The sequence below is a fragment of the Triticum dicoccoides genome, chromosome 2B, assembly GCF_002162155.2.
Source record: "Triticum dicoccoides isolate Atlit2015 ecotype Zavitan chromosome 2B, WEW_v2.0, whole genome shotgun sequence".
NCBI classification, from domain to species: Eukaryota; Viridiplantae; Streptophyta; class Magnoliopsida; order Poales; family Poaceae; genus Triticum; species Triticum dicoccoides.
In genome coordinates, this window is record NC_041383.1 from 176,490,890 (window position 1) to 176,512,628 (window position 21,739).

Here is a 21,739-nt window from a genome sequence, read left to right on the forward strand (position 1 = left end):
GTCGAGGTCGAGGTCGATGGCGTCCTTCATGGCTGGTTGGGGGGTGGGGGCGCGCGGGCGGGAATGTTTTTGGGAAAAAGGGGGGAAATGGTGGTGGCTGCCACCGACCGGCGGGCCCGGAGAGAGGAGTAGGCGCGCGCGCGTCCGTCTCTTGTCCGCGCCGACGCAAATCCGGCTCGAAATTGGGCCGGGAATGGGTCGCCCGCGGACGAAAAACGGACGCGCGTCCGTTTGGTCGGCGCGTTGGGCCGCCACTTTTGTCCGCGCCGACCCAAATGAACGCGGGCGGACGAAATGGGTCGCCCTATTGGAGTTGCTCTTAACCACGCTGATTTCCCTAATTCGGTGGTAGTTTCTTTGCCTTTTATATTGTTTCTATTAGCCGGCTATTATTTCATCCCCTGGACATGGGTGCATTGTTGGATCCCGGTCCTTGCCGACGGGAGGCTCCGTTTTTAGGTGCTTCTTTTAAGCTTTGTCAGAGTTTGTGTCCTGCTAAAAAACAAGACGGCGGTGGCTTCTCGAAGATGGAATAGGTTCTCCCTGTCTAGCCCTCGTCTCGGTGGTGCGTCTAATATCGTCGGAGGGCGTGTGGAGGTGCGTCTACGGCGGATCTCGCAGATTTGATCGGTGGTTGTCTTTAGTGGATCCGTTCGGACTCGATCTTTGTTCGTTTTTGTTCATGTGTCTTCGGGTTGGGTCGCTTCGATCTAAGCTTCTTTTCATCAACAGTGGTTGTTGTTTTGGTGCGTTGGTCCTATGAGGCCTTAGCACGATGATTTTCTGACTGTCTACTACAACAAGTTGTGTCCGGCTCAGACGAAGGAGAGGCAATGCCGGCGGCGCACCTTCGGCTCGCTTCAATGCTTATAATTGTCGCTAGGTGGTCTACGAATCTGGATGTAATTTTTATTATTTATTGTGTTCGTTGTACTACCATGATTAGATATGAATAGGCTAAAAGTTTCCCTCAAAAAAAAGCTCTGTACTATCTTCGTTCTGGTTTACCAGTCTTCCTTGTATTTTGGGTCATATTTTGACCTTAATTTTAACTAATAAAATATAAATCATATGTAGCAAAAATTATATCATTAAAAACTATATTTAAATACAAATCCAACAGTATAATTTTTAGCAACATGCATTAACATTTTTGCTAGTCAAATATGTAGTTAAATTCAAAACGCGACGAGGGCTGGTAAACTCAGACGAAGGTGTAACACGTAGGGGGATTGATTGTCAAGCATTGGTTGTCTTACCATCACGATCGAAGAAAAATGCACATATGTGGATACTTAAAAGTTGTGAAGTTAGAACAACCATCCATTTTTGTAAGAAACCAACCAAGAGTCAACCAATAATAAGCAGAAAAAATAGAATGTTATTATTTGCACAAATCAAACAATCAAAGTTATTCGTAGAGTCAAGATTGCCATGCACACGAGAAAGTACAAAATACATGAAGTACAAAAGGAGAAGAACCTTGACAACTTTTCCATGTGATAAAATTAACAAATAAAGCAATGGAAACACAAACAATGCTCTGACAAATTGGTGGGCAATTTGGAAACATATATGCTTTAAAAGAAGGTTCCTCACTGATTTGATGGCAACTTATTTATTCTCGTCAAAATAGCAAGATAGAAGAGCTTGATTTGATTAAAGCTTATTTGTTCCCACCTATCCAATAGCAACTTCAAAGAAAAATATGTGAACATATCCTTGATATAACAAATTAATTTCCATCAAGAGTCACATTACATCATAGGCAATTTTGAAGTAAAGGTTTACCTCATATGAAGAACTAGACCCTCTTTTTTCTTAGTTAGTTGATGAATGGAATCATTTCTTCCAATCAACCTCGATGCTACAAAAATCAAGTAAAACATAAATTCATGCGTTGGGACTGATCCATATTAATTGAAGTTGGTTAGTGTTGGGGAACGTAGTAATTTCAAAAAAAATCCTACGCACACGCAAGATCATGGTGATGCATAGCAACGAGAGGGGAGAGTGTTGTCCACGTACCTTCGTAGACCGTAAGCGGAAGCGTTATGACAACGCGGTTGATGTAGTCGTACGTCTTCACGATCCGACCGATCCAAGCACCGAACGTACGGCACCTCCGAGTTCAGCACACGTTCAGCTCGATGACGATCCCCGGACTCCGATCCAGCAAAGTGTCGGGGATGAGTTCCGTCAGCACGACAGCGTGGTGACGATGATGATGTTCTACCGACGCAGGGCTTCGCCTAAGCACTGCAACGATATGACCGAGGTGGAATATGGTGGAGGGGGGCACCGCACACGGCTAAGGAACGATCACGAAGATCAACTTGTGTGTTCTAGGGTGCCCCCCTGCCCTCGTATATAAAAGAAGGGAGGGGGGAGGTGCGGCCGGCCCCCTAGGGGTGCGCCTGGAGGAGTCCTACTCCCACCGGGAGTAGGACTCCCCCCTCTTGCCTTGGTGGAGAAGGAAAGGAGGAAGGGGAAAGAGGAAAGGGGGGCGCCGCCCCCCCCTCTTCCTTGTCCTATTCGGACTAGGGGGGAGGGGGCGCGCGGCCTGGCCTGGCCGGCCCTCCTCTTCTCCCTCATGGCCCACTAAGGCCCATTAACCCCCGGGAGGGTTCCGGTAACCCCCCGGTGTTCCGGTAAAATCCCGATTTCACCCGGAACCATTCCGATATCCAAATATAGGCTTCCAATATATCAATCTTTATGACTCGACCATTTCGAGACTCCTCGTCATGTCCGTGATCACATCCAGGACTCCGAACAATCTTCGGTACATCAAAACTTATAAACTCATAATAAAACTGTCATCGTAACGTTAAGCGTGCGGACCCTATGGGTTCGAGAACTATGTAGACATGACCTAGAACTATTCTCGGTCAATAACCAATAGCGGAACCTAGATGCTCATATTGGCTCCTACATATTCTACGAAGATCTTTATCGGTCAAACCGCATAACAACATACGTTGTTCCCTTTGTCATCGGTATGTTACTTGCCCGAGATTCGATCGTCGGTATCCAATACCTAGTTCAATCTCGTTACCGGCAAGTCTCTTTACTCGTTACGTAATGCATCATTTCGTAACTAACTCATTAGCTACATTGCTTGCAAGGCTTATAGTGATGTGCATTACCGAGAGGGCCCAAAGATACCTCTCCGACAATTGGAGTGACAAAACCTAATCTCGAAATACGCCAACCCAACATGTACCTTCGGAGACACCTGTAGAGCTCCTTTATAATCACCTAGTTACGTTGTGATGTTTGGTAGCACACAAAGTGTTCCTCCGATAAACGGGAGTTGCATAATCTCATAGTTACAGGAACATGTATAAGTCATGAAGAAAGCAATAGCAACATACTAAACGATCAAGTGCTAGGCTAACGGAATGGGTCATGTCAATCACATCATTCTCCTAATGATGTGATCCCGTTAATCAAATGACAACTTATATCTATGGTTAGGAAACATAACCATCTTTGATTAATGAGCTAGTCAAGTAGAGGCATACTAGTGGCGTTATGTTTGTCTATGTATTCACACATGTATCATGTTTCCGGTTAATACAATTCTAGCATGAATAATAAACATTTATCATGATATGAGGAAATAAATAATAACTTTATTATTGCCTCTAGGGCATATTTCCTTTAGTTAATACTCCCTCCGTCCCAAAATTCTTGCCTTACTTTTGTCTAGATACGGATGTATCTAACACTAAGATGTGACTGGATACATCCGCATTTAGATAAATCTAAGACAAGAATTTTGGAACGGAGGGAGTACAAATTTGTACTAATTTTGTACTAAGCCAATGTCAATTCATATGGATCGGAGGGAGTACATGATTTGGGTAGATTGTGAGCTAGAAAGAAATATGGTATTCTAGAAACTCGAAGCGATATTACATATGGTCAAAATATATGTCAAGACAATTCCTGCTTCAATAGTTCTAGGATAAAAACAAAGAGTCATAAAACTAACTATTTCCTATTACATCTCAAGAACATCCTGATTAAAATCTAGAGGCGGCAACATGCCAAGGCAAGCAAATTTGTTAATATGAAAGCTTATTTATTACCCAAGCTGAATGGGGTTTGCATGCGTTAGTTGAGCTATCCATTCAAATTTTAATCTCCAATAATTTCAAACGCAAAACTATGCATGGAAAAGACATACTCAAACGATAACCCGTCATGGAATATTTAACCTTTAAGCCCTCGCTTTACCTACGAGGTTCATATCCAGAGCTACCAGTAGACCTGCCAGATTCACTCCATGAACCTGTATTTGTAGCATTATGCAAATAAATTCAAATATAAGGTGAGCTTACAATATAACTAAATCATGCTTTGCACTGTCATAGCAAAGGATCTTCATTCTCGATTAGGCACGTGCATCTGTTGTGTTGTTTCCCCCGCTTGTTCGGTTTCTATTGCGAACCAGGTATGATGAGCTCATAATAGAGTAAAAAAATGCTTACATGGACATGTAGTGCATACCATGGGGTCAATATAAAAGCATAAACATCGAAAAACATAATATTCTTTAGAAAATAAGGTCATAATATAACATGCACATGTGATTATAGGATGCAAGCAACGAATAGGATACATGTACCCAAATGTAAAAGCTATTGAAGAAATATAGTGTTGTGTCATGAGGGATTAAGTAGGGGAGGGGCAAGCCGATGGCAGTGTTCAAGGAAACCATATGATAACTATTTTCATATGATACTATTGCAGGCAAGGCTCTTCATTCTCATGGTTGGCGTGTCAAAGATGCTTACACGCATCCCTCCACCCTCCAAGAAGATGCGACGCAGGCTACTCGTACCATAGACAATCGGCAGGCCGCAACCCTACACGATGTTCTTGATATTTGGCTCTGCCCTCCTCACATGTGACACCAAGTATCGCATCGCCCCCTATGATGCAATGCCACCGACAATGAGGCAACACACATACAAGTTCCTCAGCCTCGTACTGTTGATGGTCGCTACCATCATCACAGTCATGATTAGTGCTTACTTAGTGCAGGTGCTGGAGTCCCTCTTCTTGTGCTCCTGCGGGGTTGATATGGCTTGTGGCTACATTTGCCTCTTCATCGGAGGAGCTCGTGCCACCATACGCTATGATATCGTTGTTGTTATCGTACAATTCGATTAGATGGTCTTATTTGATATGCTTAGGGTTATTTTGATGATGTATGCACTCAGATTTATTTTATGATGTATAACTGTTCGATGACTTTATGTTCGACTGATATTCGATAAAAATACCAGAAATCTAATTCGGCTCATGTGCACCTAAAATCAACATCATCAGTTGCACATTGCTTTGCTTCCCCCTAAGCTGCCGAGCACACTAGAAAATACCTCTTGCGTTGCTGCAAAATTTCTAATGAATTTGTAGAGATATATGATCATGGTATACAAGCAGCGTAGAACATTAATCCAGTTCCATGCTAAGAATACTATACAACAATGTCCCCGAAAATTGGGAACATATTAGATATTCATAATTAATATCTTAAAGTAAAAAAAAGAACATGAAAGTACTATGGTACATCTCTACGTAGCAGTTGGCCAATTATTCCTAGAGCTAGCAACATATAAAGAGGCTGATCCCAAGGAAGGTGTTGTAGGGTGGAGACCCTAAGTGGTGATCTTTCACGAATTGGAGGGGGGTCCACGAACAACACGGGGAAGAACACGAAGAAATCACAAGAGGAACACTCATGAACAAGCCCAATTACACATCCACTAGACTCAAATTCACACAAGATCCACCAAGGTACATGAACAACAAGAGGAACAAGGATACATGGTAAGGTTCATCACAAATCCAAGAGGAGATGAGGTCTTGATGATCTAGATAGATCCTTCCCTAGATGGGGTCTTGATATCCACTAGGTATCTTCTCCTAGGAGGTCTTGATCTCCATGGGAGAGGGTAGATAGGAACAAAGCTCTACTAGATCATATCATGTACTTTGCTAACCCTAGCAAATGGTCTAGGGACGGAATATATAGGTGGCTGGAGGTGAGGGACGAAGTGGAGGGGCATTCCCCGGCCAACTCGCAGGAGGGCCCGTGTGCACGGGCTAAGTGGACCCCGTCGGTGCAGGGGGGGCTTTGCACGGTACACGCCCGTGCGCATGGGGTAGACAATAGATGCGGTGAGGGCCCGTGTGCACGTGGTGTCCAGAGAGGCTCTGGATAGCTCGTGCGCACGGGGTCCCGGGAGGCCATGCGCACGGGGTCGTCTGGGCACTGCTTCTCCTTCCAGTTGCCGGTCTCCTTCTTCCGTGCGTTCTTCTCGCTCCTCTTCTTGGACTTGGTCAGGCTCCTCAGCTCCGTGGTGGGGGTCGCCCTAGTACCTAATGATGTACAATGTTCCACGATGAGGTAGCAATCAAGTCCAATGGATATTCATGTCAATCTCGAAGAGGAGTGGGTTCACCTTATGTCCAATAGGCTCACTTGGGACTTGAGGTGCTATGGAGGTGTACATGGAGATGACCGTAGGATGCTCCGCATCAGAAGGTCATGTTTAAACATTTTCCCCATGTGGCGAATACCGCGGTGCATGAGCTAGCAAGGTTTAGTTTCTAAATAAAAGTTGTAATAATTGGGTTGATGACTCGCCCCCGGGGCTTTATTATCAACATCCTTGTGTGCGATGTAATTATGCTCTAAATTAATAAAGGTAGCTATGATGCCCTTCCTTAAAAAAAGAATTTCATTCAGAAAATATTGATAAGAATATAGTAAGATCGACAAAGGTTACTGAATGAGTAATTATAAAAAAGATGTGCTCTTAGTTGCCTCATATGAGAAATGGAAGAAGACAACATGGTCATCAACACCAAAAGGTCCCATTTCCAAAAGCAAGCACTTGTTGTACAAGTCTTCATACTCCCAACAATTATTGGACGGAGAAACAAATGAGTCATGAACTTGTAAGACATACGAGGGAGACCTTTGGGGACTGATGGGGAACAAAAGTGGGACAGTTAGTTGTTGCACCCACAGAGTATCAAGTGAACGTCTTCAGACGACATAAGTATTAAAGGTGACGCATGCATTGCTACGACGTTCTTGGTCATGAGTTAAGCCTCCTTTTAACGCAATTTTATGCAGGCTATTATTGTTACTTGTGTTGTTGTGTGTTTCACTTGAGTTGGGTTGCCTTTTAATTACGTTAGTATTTTTTATTGGCTTCGCTCTTATCCGGTGGAGATGGTATAAGGTGTGCGAGGTGGACTGAGTTGTTCTTGCACTAACACAAAAATCAACATACGGGCACCACATTCATCTCTAAGTGGACCCAAACGTAGCACACATCAACTATTCACTCCCTTGCATATAGGCCCATAAGCGACCCCGAAGGCCTGACGCACCAGGAGTCAACGGTTCTAGAGATCTTCGAATTTTAGAAGATGCGAGCCCACACAACCAAGATCCAGATATGTTCAACCATTGTCGGCCAACGGTATCAGAAATTCGTCAGCGTGACCCATGGCAAGCAAAACCCAAAGTGTTGGAAAATGGATGAAGATACACGGTCACATGGAGGTGACGGTGAAGGGTAATGATCCACGACCGACCGCTCGACCGTCTCGTCGGTTAATCTTATGGCTGGCGTGAAGAAGAAAGAAAGAATTACGACGGGGAACCTTTAGAATTAATAAAGTGGTGTTGATGGAGAACCTTTTGTAGGAAAATAATCTGTTGGCGGGAGGGAAAAAAGATGATGTCAGCAAATGACATGACATCACCAAAACATAGGAAAATTCAAATTCTATAATGGGAGGCACATATTTAGAATTTATATGATGCGGAAATGTTGTTTGGTGCTCGAGCTCCATGGAGCTCATTTAAAAAAAAATCAAAGAAAATGTTTCAATGTTTCACAAAAAAAAATCACTCTAGAAGATGGCTTTCTCCATGATATATGATCTAAGGATTATTACAATGGTTGCTGATTTGTGAGGCAAATTGCTACCTGCTTTGCGAGATGCCACTGGCTAGCTTTCTTACGCAACTGCAATGACGAAAATAAAAATCTGCTAGTGACAGTGATGTATACCAGCAAACAGTGGTCGCACGAACTCGAGAATATCCGTCAATTAGCCGTTGTATCACCTTTTGAAATCTCTCGCTAGGAATTACAGTATAAAACAAATGGCTAAGCGGTCACGATCACACCACACCGCGGACAAACAAGACTTTCACGATCAGTATAGGTTGGTCGCCGAACCCCTGACCTAGTGCTCGTTCAAATCCTACCGGTTACGTACTCCCGCTACTTATTTTTCACGAGCACCGCTTGCTTCGCGTATCCATTCAAATTCTTGAGCTCTTCCTCCTTTTGGAAGCGGCCGGCGGGGACGGCTGTTGTGTTGCGCGGCGCCGTCCAAGCGTCAATTTATGCCAACCTTTGTTTAACTTTCACTAATAATAACTCCTCTTTCCGTTGGCCAACGACTGGAGTACTCAACGTACGAACAACCATATCTGCCGTATAGTAGTACGTTCGATCGGGTGACATGCACCGTCGATATATGCATGCAACATGCATGCTTAATTTTTGGAATAGTCAGTCAACATGGTTACTGTATTTACCCGCAAATAAAAACATGGTTAGTGTATTGATTAGGATCGCATGTGTCCCGGTTAACTCTAAATTAACATGGATTCGTGTCGAGGCTAGGTTAGCTAAAATTAAATGCAGTGCTCCAACAGCTCAAATTAAATGCAGTATCCCAGTTCAAATTAAGCTAGCTAGCGGTAGGAGTAACCTTTTTTGGTGCGTGTGTGTGTGAATAGATGAAACGATTTCACAAGATTCATGTGCTTCTCGCCACCTTCCACGCACAAAAAAGTTGTTTATTGAAAACAAAGGCACGCGAATCTTCTAGCAAAACGTAGCCGGAGCGTGGCACCATAAACAGAGTCACACGAACTCACCGCTAGCTGCCTCGTACATGCATGCATGGCACGAAGCACGTAGGCATTATGACGCCAAGTCATGGACACAACTCACAAAGAGGAAAAGGAAAAATAAACGGGAAAATAATATAGAAGTAGCAATAGGTAAAAGCTTGGCTGTACTTCCTGAAACACACGGCGATACAGTTTGTGTATGGAATGGGAATGCTATGTCGTTTTGAGCGCAATGTCATCAACATATATGTGCATACTCCGGGTTAACCCTAAAGGAGTATCTTATGGTTAGTCTCTCCTTCTTCGATTTTTATCTTGTTACCGATCCACATTAGGCAGCATCAATTTCTTGATTTAGATGAAATTAGTTAGGTCAGCGATTTCTTCTTTTATCTTCTAGGCAAGATGTATTGGCTATATGTCACTTGGATTTAATTTTTCATCTATTGTGTTTGTATTTGTGTAGTCATGAAGACAAAAAAAATAAATACGTCTTTTAAATAATTGTAGGCACATTTGACCTTCTTGGTAAAAAAATTTTAATTAATATAAAATGTAACATTTTTGCATTGCTCCACTGATTGTAAGATCTATCAAAAGCATTCAATATATCTACTATGTTATCTTTCTTTTTCTCGTCGTCGTCTCTTGCCCCCTCACCCCCTTAAGTTCAAATCCTGGCTCCACCCTGGACCCAAGTCGAAGCCAAACATGAAAACATTACATACACTTCCTAGTTGAAGAGTAGAAACAATGTGTTTTTCAAACAAAAAAGGTGAGTTCACATTACATTATTTCTCCTTAATTTTTTGTGGGAACTAAAGTGTTTCTTGTGAATGATTCTTTTTGACATGACACGCACAAGTAAAGCCCCTGACACAATCCCGATTGATATTTGTATTAGATAAGTAAGAACTCATTCAAACAAAAATTCCAACTTAACTGCCTAAAGAATTCTGAAACCCGCATTTTAGAGTTAAAAGCAAAAGTCCAACTTATAGTCTTTTATGTCAAAATCCAAAGCCGTATGACCAAATAATTGCCTCAAAATACAACCCATGCCGAGTTAGGGCAGGTGAGGAAGATGTGCATCGTGTCCTCCAGGGGTGCACCACATCTGGTGCAGGTGGTGTCGGGGACGATGGTCTTACAGAAGAGATTCACCTTGTAGTTGAGTCGTTCCTTGAAGAGTAGCCAGCCGAACACCTACACCTTAATGGGTACTCGGGACACCCAAATAAGATGGGTGTTTATATCGTGATCGTCCTGGACGGCGAGCAGATGGTAGGCGTTCTTGGTGAACAATGGCAACCCATGAGTGTGATACCTATCATCGGCATCGGTGTTTTGTTCGAAATCCCGCGACAAAGGCAACACAACATCAAGCACAACAGAGGCAACCACGGTAAGGCAATTCCACATGTTAGCTAGCAACCCAATCTGCATGACTTGCGAGACGAAAGTAGCGGTTTTGATGGACTGAGAGCATAAGTGGGGTAAGGCTATAGCGAGGGGTTTGGAGAAGATCCAACTATCATGCCAAAAGAAGGTGGAGTGGCCAATATAGTTGAAGACAAAAGAATTTTCTAGAGGGGCGGGAGTTGGTGGCTGACAGTTTTCCAAAGGATGGAGGGGTTTGAGGTTGCATCTGCGATAGTCGTAGAGTAGCAGAAGTGGTACCAATGTATCCGTGGGAGATTAGGGTTTTGATTCAACTTGAAGGCAAATCTCATTAGCAGACAACTATTTTGGATAAACAAGTTTTTAATGCCTAGGTCACCACAACCTTTTGGTTTGCAAACATTTTTTCCAAGTGATAAGACGTAAAGACCCACTACAAGTTTCGTTGGTCATCCAAAAAAAGGCCCTACAAATCGCGTCTAGCTCTTTCAACACTTTTTTAGGAAGACGGAAAATCGACATGAAGTAGATTAATAGGTGTGGGAGTCCTGGACTAGGGGGTCCTCGGGCGTCCGGTCTATTGATGTGAGCCGGACTGATGGGCCGTCAAGATACAAGACAGAAGATTATCTCTCGTGTCCGGTGGGGACTCTCACGTGCGTGGATGGCAAGTATAGGTGTACGGATATTTTATTCCTTTCTGTAAAACCGACTTTGTACAACCCTAAGCCCCTCCGGTGTCTATATAAACCGGAGGGTTAGATCGGAGGCAGGATCACAATAACATTGCTAGGCTAGCTATCTAGGGTTAGCCGAATCAATCTCGTGGTAGATCAGCTCTTGTAACCCCTATACCCTCGAATATAATCAAGCAGGAGTAGGGTTTTACCTCCATTAAGAGGGCCCGAACCTGAGTAAACACTGTGTCCCTTCTCCATTGTTACTATTGATCCTCAGACGCACAACTTGGGCCCCCTACCCGAGATCTGCCGGTTTTGACACCGACATTGGTGCTTTCATTGAGAGCTCCACTATATCGTCAACAGAAGGATCGACGGCTCACCTCTTTATCAACAATGACGCTGCGTCTAGGGAGATTTCTTCCCTGACAGGTTTTTGTGTTCGGTGGCTTTGTGCTTCGTGCCAACTCGATCGGCCGCCTCGAGCAGGTCGATAGTTTCGCCCCCGGCTACCAGATCAGGTTTGGAAACCTGAATTTTGTTGCTGACATCCGAGGAGATCTAGTCTTCGACGGGTTTTGCGGCCTCTGCCGCCACCTTATGCCCCCGCCAAGAAGACTCTTCGGATCCCCTGCCAGATCTTGTCTAGGGGTCAACACCAACACCCACCTCGGCCTTAGATCCGGGGCAGGTCTCATTGTCCGAAGATGGGAACATAAGCCTCGCCGGACTTCTCTCCCTCACGGATCTTCCTACCGAAGACCCAGATGCAATCTTAGATTTGGCTCTGGGCAACCATCCCGAACTGTCGAGGTCTGCACTTAGCGGGTCCGATCAGGCGCCCCGCGCCGAATTCAGTGCGGCAGACCCGCAGTTCCCGGTCCCACTTCCGCTCTTAGATGAAGCATTGGGTTTGTTGCAGTCTCTCGCCATCACGGAGACTTTACCTCCGAACTATACCCGGCTCAGACTAGGGGCTGAGAGAGGGGATTATTGTGCCCCACCCACCACCCACTTAATAGCCACTGTCGAGGACTTAACCGACATGTTGGACTATGCGTCCGAAGACATGGACGACATGGACGACAATGCCGATGATGAACCAAGCCAAGTCCCACCCGTTACGGGGCGTTGGACGGCCACCTCACCTACGATGTGTACATGGTGGACGCTCTGAAGAACGATGAGGATAATCCAAGCACAGATGAGGACAAGCCCGTCGATAAACCGCCAAAACACTGATGTCAACGGCGACGCTCACGATCACGTCGGGCAAAGGATAGCAATACCGGCGCCGAAGATAATGAGACTTCAGATGATGCCGAAGATCCCGAATACCCCGTCGAGCCCACATCCGAACAGGATGAAAGGGAAGAGGTTGAATACAGTCTTGGACACGCTGACAACAAAGATGAGGAGGACAACAACTACATGCCAGAATCCGAAGAGGAGGTTAGCCTTGGTGACGAAGACTTCATCGTCCGAGAAGAACCCCTCGACCAAGAACGCTTTAAGAGACAACTCATTGCTACAGCCCGGAGCCTGAAGAAGAAGAAGCAGCAACTCAAAGAAGAGCAAGATACGCTAAATGAGAGGTGGACTAAGGTCCTGGCCGCTGAGGAATACGACCAACAGCGACCTGTCAAAAGTTACCCTAGGCACAAGCTGCTACCTCAATTTGACGATGAAGAGTCCTTGAACCAATACCGTCGAAATGCAATCAGGCAGATCAACCAAACCGACCACCACATGGACGGGACAAAACGGCATATATATCAAACCGAATACCAACCTGCACCCCCTTGCCGAGGAGTCAGGGAGATGATAGCCGCGGGATATACATATGACTTGCAACGTGACTTAGCCAATAAAGCTGGTCAGGCTAGATCAATCTACGGATCAAGGGGGCGTGCCCCGACGCAAGATAATGGCCATGAAGCCTGGCGTGATGATCGTTACTATGTTCGGGATCAGTATCAAACTCAGATGTCAGCCGGTCTCCGCCATGACATTGCGAGATACGAAGGGGCCGCACACCCCCTATGCTTCACTGGTGAGGTTATGGAACATCAGTTTCCAGAAGGGTTTAAACCCGTAAACATCAAACCATTTGATGGAATGACGGATCCGGCCGTTTGGATTGAAGATTTCCTTCTTCACATTCATATGGCTCGAGGAGATGATCTCCACACCATTACATATCTTCCTCTAAAGCTAAAAGGACCAGCACGGCACTGGCTAAATAGTCTCCCAGAAAACTCCATTGGAACTTGGGAAGACTTGGAAGATGCTTTTAGGGCTAACTTTCAGGGCACTTATATCCGGACACCGGATGCTGACGACTTGAGTCACATAATTCAGCAGCCAGACAAATCAGCTCGCAAGCTTTGGAACCGGTTCTTAACTAAAAAGAACCAGATCGCAGACTGTCCAGACGCTGAAGCCTTAGCGGCCTTTAAGCACAGCGTCCGTGACGAATGGCTCGCCCGACACCTTGGGCAGGAAAAGCCGAAGACCATGGCAGCTTTAACGGCACTTATGACCCGCTTCTGTGCGGGCGAAGACAGCTGGTTGGCTCGTAGAAGCAACAGCTCAGGTGACCCCGACACCTCTGAGGTGTGGGACGGCAACGGTAAACCTCATCGCAATAAAAACAAACGTCGGAATAACAACAACGATGATGCATATGATAGGATAGTCAATGCCGGATTCAGCGGTCCCAAGTCCGGTCAGCGGAAGAAACCTTTCAAAGGCAACAAAGACGGGCCATCCAACTTAGATAAAATCCTTGAGAGGCCCTGTCAGATTCATGGTACACCCGATAAGCCCGCAAATCATACTAACAGGAACTGTTGGGTTTTTAAACAAGCCGGTAAGCTAAATACCGAACACAAGGGAAAAGGGCCTCCAAGCAAAGACGATGACGAGCCCCGTCAGTCGAATACCGGGGGTCAGAAGCAGCCCCCCCCCCCCCCGAGGTGAAGACAATGAACATGATATATGCCACTCATATTCCCAAAAGGGAGCGCAATCACGTATTACAGGACGTCTATGCCATAGAGCCAGTCGCTTCCAAGTTTAACCCATGGTCAGCCTGTCCGATCACCTTTGATCGTAGGGACCACCCAACTAGTATCCGTCATGGGGGTTCGGCTGCCCTGGTTCTCGATCCAATCATTGACGAATACCACCTCACTAGAGTCCTTATGGATGGAGGAAGCAGTCTCAACTTGATCCATCAAGATACCGTTCGTAAGATGGGGATCAACCCATCATGAATAAAGCCTAGTAACACTACCTTTAAAGGTGTGATACCAGGAGTGGAGGCCCGTTGTACGGGCTCAATCACACTGGAGTTAGTATTCGGCTCTCTAGTCGCAGTGAAGAGTTAATCTTCGACATCGTCCCTTTCCGCAGTGGCTGCTCGGACGAACTGCTTTTGCCCGCTTCAACACAGTCCCGCATTATGCTTACTAAGCTCAAAATGCCTGGACCTCGTGGTGTTATTACAGTCAATGGTAATATGGAGCGCTCACTCCGTACTGAAGAACACACCGCGACCCTTGCAGTCGAAGTGTATAGCGGCCTTATCAAGCTGAGCAGTTCACAAGCCAATAAAGCCAATGACGTATCCAAACGAGTCCGATCCGTGCATAAATCAGCGGATCCAGACACTGATTAGCAGTTCGGCTTCCGCTGATCGCCCCACCAGATTGTGGCTCATGTACCGCGCATACATAATTACGCACTAAAAATACCCTGGGCAACGTCGGAGGCACGCTGCGCAATAGGCCCATTACACGGCTTGACCATAAATGGACCGCATACACCCTTTTTCTTTTAACGCAGGTTCATCGAGAGCCCTACTTACAAGATGGTTGTCGCAGGAGATCATTTTAAGGCTAGCATGTCCCAACCATCAAACGCTTCTCTCAAAGGACTCACTACTAAGGAGGAAAGGCGCAAACATGCGGCAGGGCATCATTGAAGTTTCTTTTCCAAATTATGGTTTTTTAGGCCCTGTGTTAGACTTTTCCTTATGTAATTTTTTCTCTTTTTTTGGGCATGTAATATGACCTTAGTATTGAACGACATTGTCTGTCATCGAAATATCAATAAAGATACAAAGGGCACAAACAGTGGCGGAGCCAGAACTTTTGTGGAGCCTGGGCAAGTTGAGCCTAAGTGTAAAAGGGCAGCCCGGTGGATGTAGAGTTCTATCACTTTGGGTCTTTTGTATGCAGTGTTTCCCTACATTTCTGCAAGAGGTTGTTTTCCGGACTTGAAGTGTATAATCTAAAAATAAAAAATTGGGTATCCAGATACGCAACATATAATATAGCACCAAACTTCCGAACCAGAAATCCACATTGATAATGAAGGGAATGCATAAATATAATAGTCACACAAAAGCTAATTAGTGAACTAATATATAATATATCAATATCCATTTCATAGACTAAACAAAGTTGAGACTTGACAACAAAAGATACTTCCTACATCCGGAAATACTTGTCCTCAAAATGCTATTGTCATGGACCAGCGAGCCCGGGCAATTTCCCAGGGTCGCTGGGCGGTGGCTCCGCCATGCCGCACAGATGATTACCACCTTTTTGGTTGGGTGTTAGATTTTTTCTTTGTCATCTGCGCTATTCCTTATGTTCGACTGACACACGTGGTTCAACACGGTCTTCATACTAGGGGATGTATTCGGCCCTGCTAAATTATTAAGTCCGAACACCCATAGGGAACTCTTCGGCGTCCTGGATATTGCACTATATGCATCTGCTCCGAATCATGTCTTTGGTCTATAGTTGGGTTGTCTGGCTCCTGTGTTTGCCACCTTACGTTCCGCAAGTTCGACTAAGGTAGTAAAGGGAGAACTACTGCGATTGTATTTCCGATTCATCCGGTTAAGTACCTCAGTAGAGAAAGCCGAAAACTGACTGTCATGATAACCGAGAGCGGGACAGCGATCCGGCAACTTAGTGTTACACTACGAATTGCTCGCGATTTATGCCGTGTCATACGAGGGGCTGTGTATTTGACCAGCCGCATTGCAAAGGCGCCGTACTCCGGCTCGCCGATCATGCAACAAGGGGCTAGTACTTAGTGCCACCAATGGACTCTTGTGGCTAAGTGAAAGTACTAAAGCTGCATAGTCTGATTGCCTAGTTCACTTCGCAAGACGCCTCCTACATTGGACCAAGACGTTGGATTAAGTGCGGTCATGCGATCACGAACACCCCTGTAATATCTACATGGGGGCTGAAGCCGACGACTGGAAAACTTTCGGACATATAAACAAGAAAATAGGAGGATAAACTAAATCATAAATATCATACACAATGAGTTCATTACATGACTCTTACAAACTGGACTCGACTACTCAAAGATGACATCCTTCGAACACTGCCCCTCCGCAATGCAGGCTCCCTCGAGGACCTCGTCAAAGTACTTCTCCGGCCACCGGTGCTCTTTCCCTCCAGACGGCCTTGCAGTAGCAATGTCGGCGGCCTTCATCTTTGCCCACTGCACCTTGACACGGGCAAAGGCCATCTAGGCACCTTCAATGCAGGATGACCGCTTGAGGGGATCGATCCAAGGAAGCGCCTCCACTAGCCGCTACACGAGTCCGAAGTGACTATTAGGTATGGGATCGGCCGGCCACAAGCGGATTATAACATCCTTCATAGCCAGTCCGGCCACCCTGTGTAGCTCGGACAACTGCTTCAGCTGGTCGCTCAGGGCCATGGGAAGTTCAAGCACAAGGTACTACGACCAGAATAACCTCTCCGTCGAGGTCCCCTCTTCGGCTCGCAAGAATGCGGCGACATCCGCAATGCTCCTCAGTAGATCAGCAAAGGCGCGTGGAGAACTCCAAACTCTGGTTAGTAAAATATACCTCTTACTACTGCATGATAAATGCCTTACCAGACACAATCTGCTTCGCCTCTTGTATCTCCCGGTGAGCACCCTGGGCATCAACCCGTGCCTCCTTCAGACTCTCGAGAGCTTTGGTGAGTTCGGAGGCTTGCTCTGAACTCTTCTGCTCCAAGGACTCACACCTTGCGATGGTGTCCTTGAGCTCCTGCTCTATTTCCTCCACCCGCGCCTCATGTTTTCGGCGGGTGGTTTGCTCTCCCTCTAGAGCCTTGGCCGCCCTGTTCGCGACCACCTTGCTCGCTTCTGCCTCCTTGGATTTGGCAAGGGCGCTCTTGAGGGACTCGACCTCGGTTGTGCCAACTGCGAGTATATTCATAACATTCTTAGTCAGTTTCAAACCAACTACACATGAATACAATTTTTGGATATACTGAAATACCGCATACCTTGGGTTTCGTCGAACCGCTTATTGGTACGGTCGAGTTCCTCAGGGGATAGCTGGAGCTTCCGACTGAGCTCGGCAATTTCCGCGGCCTGGGCAGTAGCCGCCAGCTTCGAAGCCTGTCAAATAAAACAAACAATGCATGATATACCTGTTATGATCCTCCTTCGGATTGTTCTAATCCGAACAGAGTCTCAGGGGCTACTGTCTACACATGGGCATCGCCACACACACATATATACAGGATACTCATGAAGAATATTAAGCTGCTTACCTCGAAGCCTGTCAGTAGGCTGTGGAAGGTTTCGGTTAGTCCGCTTTTCACGGACTGAACCTTCTCCATAGCCGCACCCATAAGGGTGCGGTGTTCCTCTACAATGGAGGCATGTTCCAGTGCCTCCCGCATACTGTCAGCGGCCTCCGGATTGACAGAGGTCGCCGACGGAGCTCTTGCTCCTCCGCCCTCCTTCGAAGGGGGATGTTGATCCGATCCTGATACCGTACTGGTCTCTGGGACGGTATTCGGCGAGGAACCGGATTGCTAAAGTCCTCCACCCTCGATGGTTGTGGGGATCGCCATGCCCTGCTCTACAATGCCCGAGGTGTTTTCCTCGGGTGCCTTCTGGACCATCTCGTCCGCCCCTCCCTGGCCAGGAGATGGCCTTTGGGATGACACCTCGGTGTCCTCCATGGCAGGGGGAGAGAGGGCACGAGATGGGTCGTCACTCTCCGCCTCCCTAGGGGCTAAAGAGTTCCCCGTTGAAGAAGAGGGGATCAGGATCTCGCGCGGAGGGCTAAGAAGTATAAAGGAGGTTGATCATGACAAAGTCTCAAAAGATAATTGAACGAGTGAGTTTCTAATACTTACGTCTCGGCCAGGGGCTTCTCCCTTTGGACCCGCCCCAGACTGTGTTCGGACTCTGTGTCTGAACTGTCCGAGAGGACCACTCGCTCTTTCTTCGGCGTCGGCCCCTCCAGGTTCTCGGGGGCCATCCTTTTCCCCCTCCTCGTCTTGAGGGGGAGTCGCTCTCCACCTCCTCCTCATCCTCCTCCTCTTATTCGTCCTCATCTTCCTCGCGAGAGGAGACGTGCTCGGCCTCTCCGGACACTGTTGCCGGAGGGCCCTTGCAGCGGGGCCCGTCCTTGGGCCCCTTGCTCTTTTTCTTGGCCTTCTTCTCCGGTGGCTGATAAGGCGCCGAAACCAGCATCTTCTCCAGCTGAGGAGTGACTGGGTTTTCAGGCAGTGTAGCCGGACATTTGATCTGCTCCAACTTCTTGGTCCAACCCTGCAACAAAAGACGGGTTGATGAGTTTGGCATAGACCGAATACATGTATATATACATGTGACTAGATATGTCTTCGGAGATATCGAATACTTACTGGAGAGGCCAGATACGCGACGTTGATGCCGATGTCTTCGGTCTCCATGGGCCAGCTGCTCTTCTGCGCCTTAAAAAGCAACTTCCACATCCCCTCGTGCGTAGCACCGAAGAGGTGTTGTAGCATCCGCGGATCCTCCGGCTTGAATTCCCACATGGGGGAAGCCCGGCGCTGGCAGGGGAGAATGCGGAGAAAAAGCATGATCTGAACCATGTTGGTTAGACCAACGTTCTTTCCCAGCACGTTGGTGATGCGCGTCTGCAGTGCCAGCACCTCCGTCCGGGACCCCCAGTCGATGCCCTTCTCGTTCCAGGAGGTGAGCCTAGCTCATGGGGGGTCCGGATCTGAACTCCGGAATGGCCGCCCAGTTTGGGTGGCGTGGCTCGGTGATGTAGAACCACTCCTGTTGCCAGATCTTCACGATCTCCATGAAGGCCCCCTTTGGCCAAGTGGTGTTCGGCAGCTTGCTAATCATAGCTCCGCTGCTGTCCGCGTGTTGCCCGTCGACTCCTTCGGCTTCATGTTGAAGACCTTGAGCCATAAACCGAAGTGTGGACGGACGCGGAGGAGAGCCTCGCACACGACTATGAACGTCGATATGTGGAGAAATGAGTTTGGGGCTAGATCGTGGAAATCTATCCCATAGTAATACATAAGTCCGCGAATGAACAGATGGAGTGGGAAACCTAACCCTTTAAGGAAACGGGGAAGGAATACGACCCGTTCGCCGGGCTCGGAGTGGGAAGGACTTGACTTTCAAAGGGAAGCCGGTGCTTGATATCAACGGCGAGGTACCCCGCACTCCAGAGATCTGCTATGTTCTCCTCCGTCACGGAGGAGGCCTCCCACTTGCCTTTGGAGCCATCTTCGGCCATGGTCGGAGTAGGTGGTGGTGGTGGTGAGAAAGACGGAGACTTTGCGAGCGCAGAGAGCTTGAGAGATTGGAAGGCTGAGGAGATGTGAAGGCATGGGGAGGAAAGTGGGGGTCCCTTGCCCTCTTATAGGCAGTAAAAATACCAACCCCCCCCCCCCGCTCGTGCCTTGAATCTCGCATGTTCCCGATGAAGGCGTGCGCCACAAATGGTTGGATTACCCAAACATCATTGATATGCAATCTCGTATTAAGTGGGCATGACATCTGTTTTGACAGGACGTGCCAATGAGGCGTGGCCTCGAAACATGGAACGCGAGGCGTGAAAACGGTTCAAAATGACGAAGGGTCAAGTCTGGCGCTTCGTTGAAAGACTTGTCCATAAAAGACGCTATGCTTATTCTTTATATATATCCTGCCTTCGTGGCTAAGGGTTGTGTTTATTGCGAAAAGCCAGATACAATTCTTTTATAGAGGAAAGCCAATCTGTATCCCGCCTTGCAATGGCGAAGACAATTTGAGCGCCGAATATATCATCATTGAAGACAAGTTCAGGGGCTACTGTGGGAGTCCTGGACTAGGGGGTCCTCTGGCGTCCGGTCTATTGATGTGGGCCGAACTGATGGGCCGTCAAGATACAAGACAGAAGATTATCTCTCATGTCCGGTGGGGACTCTCACGTGCGTGGATGGCAAGTATAGGTGTCCGGATATTTTATTCCTTTCTGTAAAACTGACTTTGTACAACCCTAAGCCCCTCCGGTTTCTATATAAACCGGAGGGTTAGATCGGAGGCAGGATCACAATAACATTGCTAGGCTAGCTATCTAGGGTTAGCCGAATCGATCTCGTGGTAGATTAACTCTTGTAACCCCTATACCCTCGAATATAATCAAGCAGGAGTAGGGTTTTACCTCCATTAAGAGGCTTCGAACCTGGGTAAACATTGTGCCCCTTCTCCATTGTTACTATTGATTCTTAGACGCACAGCTTGGGCCCCCCACCGGAGACCTGCCGGTTTTGACACCGACAATTGGGAGTCTAAGACAAAATAAATAAGAGTTAACTTAGTACCTTTGGTAAGCAAGCCAACTGCCCATTGCAAGAGAAATCTGTAATGGTTTGCATGACGGGGTGGAAGATCAAGGAGGGGAGCTTAGTGTGAGAGCGGTAAACCAAGGTAGGTTTGAGGAAAGGAGTATATAGGGGAACCGATGGCGTCGGTAGTGGAAGGGTCTGTATGAAAAGCTAAACTAAGGGCCAACTCTTTTGGGGCTTATGGTGACTGCCGAAATAAGATGTCCCTACCCAACTTATTCTGGTAGCCTAACATAAAATTTTATTCCAGAAGCCTACTAAGTAGGTTGATTATTGCTCTGAGTATGCACGAGCCGACTAAGATTTGAAAGAGGTTAGTTATTGTTCCAGTTGTTGCAAAGAAGAAGGGCATGCTGGCTTCGTGTGGAAGACAAGGATTTGTTTGTACCTGGTGGAGGTGTTATCTCGGGACGATAGATCCCAACACATTTTTCTCCTCTCTGCCAAGTGCCGATGGATATCTTATCTCGGGACGATAGATCCCAACACGTTTTCTCCTCTCCGCCACGTGTTTCTCTCCCCTTCGCATTTTCCCTCTTGCCTCACGCCTTCTTCCCTTTCCTTTTCCCCTTGGCATCAGTAAAAAGGAACGGGTGGATCACCCCCTCGGCCGCCCCTTCTCTCATGGTTATTGGGTTTAATTACTGCCTTGTTATCACATTAGTATCTCAATGGTACCTATCATCCTTATCACACTAGTATCACAGTGTTGTCATATTTATCATCTCGATGTTACCCTTATCTCATCGCCATACGGTCCAAAGTTCTTCAACTCCAGCGCCCGTTGGCACCTGCTTCGCATGTTACACCGCGCACCATGTGTCGAGATTCTTAACCAGGGAATAGGCTTCATCCAGAATTCTGTGCTATCGGTGGCATCATTAGTCGAGCAACCATTAGACGCAAGTCGAAGCGGGTTGAACGATGACATGACCAAAATTTTTACTTGACAATTGTGGGTTTCAAAATAAAATAATATCCAATGGTCTTCAAATCAATACTTGAGCGTACTCTAC